At 43.1% G+C, this 10,292-nt stretch overlaps 1 protein-coding gene across 2 annotated transcripts in view; it reads right to left on the reverse strand.

The window, feature by feature from the left end:
- nek7 (NIMA-related kinase 7) overlaps window positions 1–6,497 on the reverse strand; it is a 47,220-nt gene extending 40,723 nt beyond the window's left edge. Inside the window, exon 1 of one of the 2 annotated variants that reach the window (XM_076151421.1) lies at window positions 6,210–6,497. The gene's annotated coding sequence lies outside the window, so the exon portion shown is untranslated. Of the gene's footprint in view, window positions 1–6,133 lie in introns of both variants that reach the window. The other variant, XM_076151422.1, reaches the window with a different exon arrangement.
- Between the last annotated feature and the right edge of the window lie 3,795 nt (window positions 6,498–10,292).

Below are 10,292 nucleotides of genomic sequence, written 5' to 3' on the forward strand. Positions count from 1 at the left end.
CGTTAAACAGTTTGGGAGCCTGGCCAGACGTTCACAGCGTGGCAGCAGATTCTCCCCCTCCTCAAACGCAACTCAAGCAAATCAATCAATTTTCCTACAGTTGCAAATCTGAATTCACAACATCCTTCTCAAACCAAACATACACCTCCTGAAATGATTATATTCACCAAGGCAATGTATTAAATCTTCACACACGAGCACACGCAGTTTGTACTTTAAATGTACCTCCACTCTCGGCTTGAGTAAGCTGCTGCTGACTCCTGATGTCTGCCTTCAGACATCTGTAAAATATTTTTATTCGGTGCCCCAATACCGCACTGGCAAAGGTCTCTCATCCTCGGCTTGGCAGGACTTCTGAGAGAGCTGGCCGCCAGCGCCATACAGCCCTAACCCCTGCTGCTGCTGCTTCCTGCTGCTCTCAGGGAGTCAGGCTGCCTGCCTCCCATTGACTGTGGGCCAGGCTCGGGCGAGGAGGAGGAGGCTGAGGGGAGGCCCTGGGCAGAAAGAACACACGGGAGAGGAGTGCAGAGGCAAGAACGGGGGGACACACAGAGACACGACAGACGAGTGGGAGCAGGCGAACAAGGGAAGCAAACATGGCGGGGCAGAGAGGGCAAGAGCAACGAGACAGCGAGAGAAAATAAGGCACCGGGGAGGGAAGAGTTAGAAACAGGGAGAGAGCACGAGAAATAGGTTGCAACGAAAGGGTAAGTGAGAGAGACAAAGGGACTCCAGGGCAGGCTGGACGGCTGGAGTGAAGGGGAGCGTCTCAGTGTGACTCCTCTTCCTTCTTTATACCCGCAGGCCTAAACCACGACCTCAAAGCCCCCGGGCCAAACCCAGAGACTATAGAGGACCACTGTGAGTCAGGGTACAAACACAGATACGGGAAGGAAGAAAGGATGGACAGAGACGTCCTCTGCCCCCATAATGAGGCAGAGCCAAACAAAGAGAAGATTGAGAAGGGAAAGAATATTAATGTCCCAGTCAAGGTTTTTTGCCCCAGTACAAATTATTCTTCACAGAGTATCTGCTGTTATCAAGTTACACCATTTATAGGTCTGTATATTACTATGTTAACCTGCTCAGTGCACACTTATGCTCAAGCCAACCAGTGTCTCTGTAGATCTGTGACATCCTCCTTTCCTTTTCCTTTTTATCCAAGGTGGCTCACAAAATTGCTGTCGATATTAATGGTTTCAAAAAATCACAGTTACAGCAGTTGCAAAAAAAGGAGATCTGATTTTATACAACAAGCACCAATTAATTTAAATAATCTCAGTCAATCTCAGTCCTGTGGATCAACTCAGACTCGTCCTGACCTGAGAAAGACAAATAGTAACTTAGACCAAAAGAAGAGGGTAATGTACCCGGCTTCTCACACCGTACCAGAGGGGCCGAGGCAGAGCGAATGTGTCAAAACAGGACGCTCTCAAACAAATCTGCTCTCTGCTGCAGCAAATCCCATGAGAGACATTAAGGCTCCTGTGTGGTGAGGCTGGAACAAATGCCCATAGCACCGTCAGCAAACAACACAAAAACTCTCCCTCTCTTTCTCTCTCCCTCTCATTCTGCTTCCGTCTCATCTCATGACAAATGCATACTGTCGCTGTCACCGCTGTGGTGTTTACAGTGGCATATAGCGCCTTGTAATTACTCAGTGAAAGTGAATTTGTATCCTGAGGGATTTGTGTTTTTGCGTTTGGATGATTCAAAGCGATAGAGAGGGAGGAGGGGGGATGTGGGGGGGCACGACATGATCGCCAATAACTGCTTGAGAATCATCTTTCCAGCACAGTTCACAATGTGCCAACATGGCTCTGGCAGTTCTGTTCAGATGGCGAGCATGTGGAACACATATGGTGATTTATTTGTCAACATACAGAAACCTAGAAGGAAAATTCATGAGCCTATGCACTGCTGACTACATATAGCCCCAACACAAGACTGTGTCCAATGTCACAGGCTCTCATACCAAAATATAACTGAATGCTTCTCAATCCACTGCTTTCAACTGTTACTGGATACTGACGCCCTGAAATACAAGGAGCCTTCAGCCTTCATCAACCACAACAGACTTCGTACAAAGCTATTCCACTCAAATTAGTACTAGTATCATTGTGTAAATCCGACATGATGTAATGCTCCTATTATATTCTAGGATCCATTTCAAAATGTTTAATCAAGAATTATACTGACGTTTGTTGTTGCTTAATTATATTGTTACGTACTGCAATTAGATTCTGCTTAAATCATTATAAACAAATACAGTTTTCTCACTTTCTCAGTGCAATTTCAGAAAGTAAGACCAGGGCAGTAAAAGGGGTTAAAATCAATCAATACTAAATCCTTTCTCCTCCACGCTTGGTAGTGAAAACAAGCTACTGATATTGTGTGGTCATGCCATGAGCTGACCCAGGAGCACTGGAAGCGTTTCATAAACTTTACAAGGGGTCCTGGGTCAGTAATTTTTTTGGTTTGCATGTCTTTGTAGTCTGTTTCCCCCAGAGCACAGTACAGCCCGATGCGGAAAAGGATCAATGCCACAGCGAAATTGAGAACTTTCACGTGACGCGGGGAGCCGCAAGGCATCCTCCAAGGATATTTGAATCTTTGAAACATCAGTGACCCTTCATAAGATAGAAAGGAGGCGGATATGAAAAATATTGACAGACTGGCTGTTTATAAGATGCTTCTTAGACAGCCCACTCTCATTGCCAAAGACCTTCCTCTAAACTCTACCAAAACTGATTCCTGGCAAAGGAAAGAGTCGATTCCAAATTCTTCCAGTAAAGGCATCTAACCAAATGTTCTTCCTTTTTTTTGCTATTTCATAATATAACAAATTATTGTGATGCAGGAACACCAACTGGGTCTATGTCCTAAGCGGTTCTCTGCTACCTTTGCCAGCATTGTTTCAGAGGAATGCCGAGGTCAAGGTCTTTGACATCATGCAAAAGACAGTGTTTAATGTAGCTCGAAATGGCCCCGGGAAGCATCTTCCCTCAAATATGCTCTGTTAAAGGAGAGGAAAAAAAAAAGGAGCCAACATTTTTGTTCTTTGTGAAAACCCAAAGGCAATATGACTGTTAAAGTGGTCAGATGACAAATGTCTCATCTGATCTTTAATCCAGTATGTGGGCCAGCTCCAGGGCTCAAACAGGAAACTCTCACAGCACAGAGGAATTGAGTAAATTCAGCTTTGGGTGCAGCGGCTCTCCACACCACATTGAATGACATTTCATGTAAAACTCGGCTTTGGAATTGCAAATCAAGCTGCCATCCCAACTAACCTGAGTGATACAGGTAGGTGTGTACGGACAAAGCCTGGGACCAAAATATTAATCATGTTTATATCAAAATGACAGATTGAAGGGCGAGACTCAGAAGCTGCAAATTTGACTTAGACTATGAACTGTATCCTTCTGAAGAGAAACTTCACTTCAACCTTTGACCATCACAACTGCAGCTAATTAAAATCAACAACTAGTTCACCAAAGTAAGCAATGAAACTCTAGGCTGTTGATGTGCTTATATACTGTACTAATTACACTAATTACACGCTGGGAAAAAATCTAATTTTGATATTTTGTAAATTTGCTCAGCCCTCCCTTGATCAATGTTTATATATCTTTATACGAGTACAGACACAAAGCAAAAATAGGAAAAGGATTGGTAAATAAACAGTATATGTACATAGGGAGTCATCTAATTTCCCATGTTTGTTGTACCATTGTTGTCAATATTTCCTCCACAAATGAAGTAAACCTAAGAGTGACATGGGAATATTCAATTAGTTTTCCCAAGGTTTGTCTTTTTACACATTTCAGATTCCAGCAGTTGTCACTCACCACACTGAGCACCGCTGATCACAACCACAAACCACATTTCAGTCTGGCTACTCTTATCTAATCCAAACAAAAGAAGAAGGGATAAATAATTATGTTTTTGCCAAAGCCTGTCAAAACCAATCCACCTCTCACCAGCAGAAACTCAAAGCGTGTTATACTGGCACAAATCCCCTTCCGCTAGAGATAGACGCTTCTCAACCCTGTCTGATGTAAACGTTTGGCAGCCATTGGAGGATCATCAGGTTCATGACACATTCCTTGATGATCAACTTCACAGACCAAGCCAGTGTTCGTCTCCGTCACCTGATGATGCAGGCAGACATTAACCTGTTGGCTCTGACAATAATTGCATGTGGCAACAGAGAAGTGAGTAATAATGAGGTCAACAAGGTACCTCAGCTCCCACTTCCCCTCGCCTGAATCATCCCTCTGCATGTAGCCAAATGTAATGAAATGATGCCTGAAATATTTTGCAATACCTTTGCAGTGACAGAAACATGGCAGAGGTCTAACTGTAACACTAACTAGGTGTGACCTAAAAACGGTCAGACCTTAGAGAGGTACGGCATCGCCTACCTGCCTGGATTGTTATTTCTTGTTGTTCTGGATATTTGGAATGCAATGTGTTCTACTAATTTTAGTGTACTGCAAGTCTATACGGAAAAGGATACAATGTGAATTTCAACACGGAATTAGTCCACTGAACATTGAGCAACAATTCTGACAGTGAGTCATGGATCCCTTTTTCTTTTTCTCCTTTACTAAACATCTCTTTACCACTTCCATTAACTCTCTTTCAAATGACTCATATTGTGTAAATAATTTAACCGAGACAATCAAGAAAGCACTTTCACTAAAATGGATTTAGATGGCAGGGATGGTGTAGGAAGTACACCCTTTAAATGGATAGATGTATCAAAAGCTACTCCACTACAGTTTACAGAACAAGTCACCTCAGTAAATATAAAATTAGATTGTGTAAAAAGTAAGTTATAACAGGAAATAAATCATTTTATGAGCCACAAATGGGTTAACACCATAAAGCTTGGTCTATTGAATGATGGTGTTTCATTTCATATTACTCTTCATGCGTTATTGCTCAACTACAGCATGCTATTTTTTATTTCTTAGCATCAGCAGCTATCTTGACCATTGAGTTTGAGTGGATCAGCAGATGCGAGATGCAGCGTAATCAGTTTGAAATGCCACATGCTGCAGGTAAATGTTGACATACTGCCGACTTGAATTAAAAGTGATACGACTTCATTTTAATGGATTTCATTCCTCATATCCATACACACGGCCCAATGATTTAGATCAATAATGGCTGTGGATATGCAGGGTAACCTTGGACTATCATGGTCTCACTGCCCCTGGTTTCCTCATGTAGTCTGCAACAGCTTTAGTCCCTAGGCTTTGTAGGATGAAGTCTGGACCTGCACTCTTACAAAGCAAACATGCTTGCTGTAAACTAGAAAGGTGATAATGTAATTGCTGTGAATGTCTTCCAACCACAATAGTGCATTGTGGTTTGTTGTCACCCGGAACTGAGGGAGCGTTTCCAAGGAACTGGAATACACAACTGAGCCTGAGGAGTCCATGCAGCACTCAGCTCAGCATCAGTGAAAAGGTGTCCCATTAACAACACCACTGACTGACAAAACTACCTGAGCTCATTCACAAGAACAGATCTGCTTTGATACTACTTCACACTTTCATTGAATACAGCAGCAAGGATTTTGTAAAAGTTAGAGAAGCTCACAAAGGATAGCAACAGGTACTAGTTTAGTTATGACACTTCACCGTTTGCCTCCAGCTATAGTACCCTAATTACAAATGAATAACACATTATAACACAGAGGAATACACATTTTAAGGAATCCGTTGTAGCTCAAAGTCGGACTTATGACACATAAACGCTGAAACTCCGGGATAGAAACGTGTTGTAAACTTAAAGAGGAAGTGCAGAGAGCGGACTGTACCATCACATACGCTGCGGCACCAACAACTGGCTACACTCTGTATCTATAGCTGTCACTTTCCAGACAAATGTTTACAATATAAGAGTTTCCATAGGCACTAAGCAGCACACTCCGTAGTGGAAAGTTAGCTTAACATTAGCCGGCATGCTGCTGCTGCTGCGCTAACCCAAGCTAAGCTAACTAGCCGAACTTTGTAGAAACTTTATTTACCGCCAAGTGCCATGACAGCGTCCGGGCTGCTGCCAGCGAACTTTGGACGCGTTTTAAGACTATAAATCCAGATATATAACAGAAAATAACCTCTGTGACAGTGTCCAGCGGGGCTCATTCGCCGTTTACAGCGGTTGACTTTCTGAAGTTGACAGTCATTTCTTACCAGGAAGTGGGACTCTGTTGCTAAGCTATTCCTCCTTCACAGCTCCTCCTGATGTTATATGGCGCTTGTCTTTGTTGTGACTTTCCCTTTCTTTCCCCCAAGGTCGCTCCGAGTCCGAGTCGTCCACTCCGCGGGCCCGTGGCGTTGCAGAGCTGGGAGAGAGTGTTGTGTGTGTCGGGGGAGGGTTGCGTACGTGTTTGCAGACAGTCTCTCTCCGTTAGGCCCCCCTCATCTGCGCTCTCCTGACCCGAGTGCCAGCAGTGTCAACAAGGCAGCAAGAGTGGAGGGGAGCTGTCAAATACCGCGAGATCCTACTGTCCGACTCCAACTCTCACGCACTTTCACCCCAACTCCTAACTGGCCTCCCCTTTGTCCATTATTGACAACATCGCCATCAGATGTTTTTACATGTGTGTGTGTGTGTGTGTGTGTGTGTGTGTGTGTGTGTGTGTGTGTGTGTGTGTTGAATGGAACATTTTTCATGTATTTCTACTTGACTTGAGTCTTTTGTGTGTTTTTCATGCAGCTTTGTACTTTTCTACTTCACTGCAAGTTAGACGGCAATGTTGTACTTTTTGTGCTGTTATCAGAATGCTTTAGTTACACTGACACCATGACACTGATTCCCTAAAATTCTGCTGTTGTCTATATATACAGTTTGTATCTCACTCTTGTTTTAGCTCACACAACACACAGTAACAACACACTTTAGTTGAAGTCAGTGAAAGAAGCTGGTGAATGTACTTAACCTGTAGAGATGCATTATACAACCTGAAAGCATGATCTCCAATCTCTGATGTGCTTTTATTCCCAATTGTATTTCATTTTTGGATTTTAAAACATATTGTAAGGTCTTTCGACATTGTTGGGTGAAATCCTGTATGGGAGTCGTTCCATAATGCACTTTTATTGTTGATTCTAGACTCAATTCTACCGCTATGCAGGATTTCCAATTCTTCTAAAGGAAGATTTTCCCGTTGCAGTATTACTACTTTTACTTAAGGATTTACTTGAGCCTGTCTTGTGCGTGTGACAGCCTATACTTAATCAGTTCTCCTTAACAGTCATATGCACACACTTCGACCCACGCAGTCTTGCTTCCTGCCATCCTACACATGAAAAATGCATACACATCCCAGGGCACACACACAGTCTAATTGGCAATGTCTTGAGAATTTATTGACAAAAATGGTATTGTGGATTGACTTGCATGGACAGCGAGAGCATGTGGAATTGATCAGCTTATTTTGCTTTGATAAAAGCTTCAGCGATGATTTCAGACTGACAATTCCAACACAGGAAACACATCTGCCTTTCAATCCCTGGTGTTAATAATCAACAAGTTAGGTGGGGGAGTGGTTTTTTTTCTCCCTACTTCAATAGCCTTTTTTGTTAACCTCACTGCAAATATGGAAAAGGCAGAGATGCCTGGAGTGTAGGATTTCTTCCCCCTTTTTCTTCAACAACAGTTGAAGATTAAAAGAAACGTCTCACAGAAATCTGTCAATTCTGTATGTGAATAATGCTGTGTGGAATTTAATGGCATGAGTTATATTGGGTTTCCGCTACACCCACATTTTCTTTCAATAAGATCAATGGTGCTCAGTGACAGATAGGGACGGTCTTTTGTATCTTCAAATTTCAGGTTTCTGAGGGAATAATTAGATGGATGGATGAAAAGTGATGCATCAGTCTGCGAGGGGAGCTGCACCCAGAGATCCTCTAGTTCAACACGCATGCCTTCCACGCCTGTTTGGTAGAAAGATGTTTAATAACTGTGTTGAATTTCCATTGTTCTAAAAGTGGCTCTCCGCACTGATCTGCCGCTTTAAACCAATGGCAAACTTCATGTGTTCTTTTTGCTTATATTGTTTATTTAACACAGAGAATTTTCTTTTGATTTGGGGGATTTTTTTTAGCATAAAGAGAATATTGTCATCTGTTTCACTCTCTTCCCCTTGAAACTTTCAGGTGTCGCTGGCAGGTAACTGGGGTGAAAAGGGGTCTTCCTCCAGGGGAAACCAAGAAGTGGTTATATAGACATTCTTACTGTACAGTTGACATGTCATTCTGATACCCTATCGCAGACTTTTGCAGGTATTTGGGTGCCTTTATTGAATGAAATTGTCAATACAGTGGAGTGAATTTGCTGAAAACTAGACTCCATTTAACAGAATTTGGATACCGAAATCTTTTGGTTATCACAAATAACACCGTAAGGAAAGATGTAGATTGTGATTGATTTGTGTTGAACATGTATGATTAGACCTGTTAGAGCTGCTCCATAGCTACTGTGCATCGTAAAGAAGATCTGTGATCGTCTTAAATTAGTACTGCTTGTCTGACAGTTTTTCCTTTTCAACATGCACGTCTCAGTGTAATTCCACCAGTTTTTTCATAGCAAAATATTCAGAAATTTACACCCGAGGGGAGGTGGAGGGGCTGAAAACACGATTTATACACTTAAAAAGCAAAAAAAAAAGAAATCTGGATGTTTTCACTCATGTCTGTTTTATTTTGCTCTGTGTTGTTGATGTGGCTCAGGGGTTAGGTGCGACTGCAATGTGGTAAAGACAGAAGCTGCAGTCAAAGCTCCTGTGATCGGGCGCAGACTTCATAGGGCCCGGCAGATGGAGGGGAGAGGAGCGACGTGCATCCTGAAGGTTTAGCAAGAACTGAGAGGTTACACTCCACCACTACAAAGATGACCTGTCACACGCTGAAACATGCCGTATCAGTGGAGACGAGCTTCCTGTTTATGTACCTCACAGAGGAGCGCTATCGGAGGGAGAGAGAGAGAAGGAGATTACAGATAGAAATATGTATGAAATGTTGCCTCTCTCTTAATATACCCAGGCGAACTTGACGGCGCCTGTGCATGCATTTCCATTTTATTCACTAATTAATGTTGTTTGGTCTTCAAAGTGCAATTGCAACCTATTGTTATCAGTCTTGATCGCAGCGTTTTCAAGGTTGTTTAGATGTGAGCCGGCACGATAACGAAGACGCGTAAATATAGAATAACAACACAACTGAGAAATAAAGGATTTATGGCGCTTGGAGAGCGCTGCACAAATGAGGCACAGGAGAGGGCGTCTGCGATAATGCGAAGGACAAACTGGCATATTATTTCTGCCTCCATCAATCCATACGATACGTGTCAGGGACTGTCGTTGGTGTGTATGCTAGTGTGCGCCCGTATATACATGCACAAATGTATTTGTTAGTGTCTCCCTTCTCTTGGCAAACACCCAGCACAGTGGATCTCTCCACCTGTTCTGCATCAACCACCAGGGCAGGCCTCAGACTCACACACACACACACACACACACACACACACACACACGCAGACGAGGCAGTCGAGCTGTGTCTCATTCAGATCGTCACCCCTTTGACATCCGCCTGTGTGTGTGTGTGTCTGCGTTGGTGCGTCTCTGCTAGGGCGGCTGGTTGTTTGAGGTGAGGTTAAATAGTCGCCTAGCAATGAGAGCAGGGAACTGAGGCGGAACTGGCAGAAGTACTGGCCACACACACACACACACACAAACACACACACACAAACACAGAGGCAGCGACAGTGGAAACAACACTATCAGAGCAACTTGTAAAGTGCATGTGTGGCCTATGCCTGAGTGATCATCCTGTGCTTTGTGTCGACCTCATCCCCCTGTCACTGTATGTATAATGTGCAGTAATGTGTGTGAGTGTGTGTGGCCGTGTGCATAGTGTGTAGACCACACACACACATATATATATATATATATATACTCTATATATGTATACAGCATATACACCCACACTGTGCTTTGCATTCAGATTGTCTTTACCATCTTCAACCTATTGCACTTTGAGACAGCGGACATGTACATCCGTCTCACCACTCACATCCGGTGTCAAAATGATTAATGTACATAGGTGATGTCCCACCCACATGTGTGTTAATGATGGGCAGCATGAATCTGTTGTCCTTGTAGTTTTATCTTAGATGGCCTTTGTAGCAAACACTTTTATTTTGACCAATATCAGTCCTGGGTTGCACAAATCAGGCAAACTGAGTGATTGATATGTAAAGAATTTGGTTCG

This window comes from Genypterus blacodes, unplaced genomic scaffold, assembly GCF_046128005.1.
Source record: "Genypterus blacodes isolate CSIRO-AG114 ecotype Tasmania unplaced genomic scaffold, CSIRO-AGI_Gbla_v1 ptg000054l_1, whole genome shotgun sequence".
NCBI classification, from domain to species: Eukaryota; Metazoa; Chordata; class Actinopteri; order Ophidiiformes; family Ophidiidae; genus Genypterus; species Genypterus blacodes.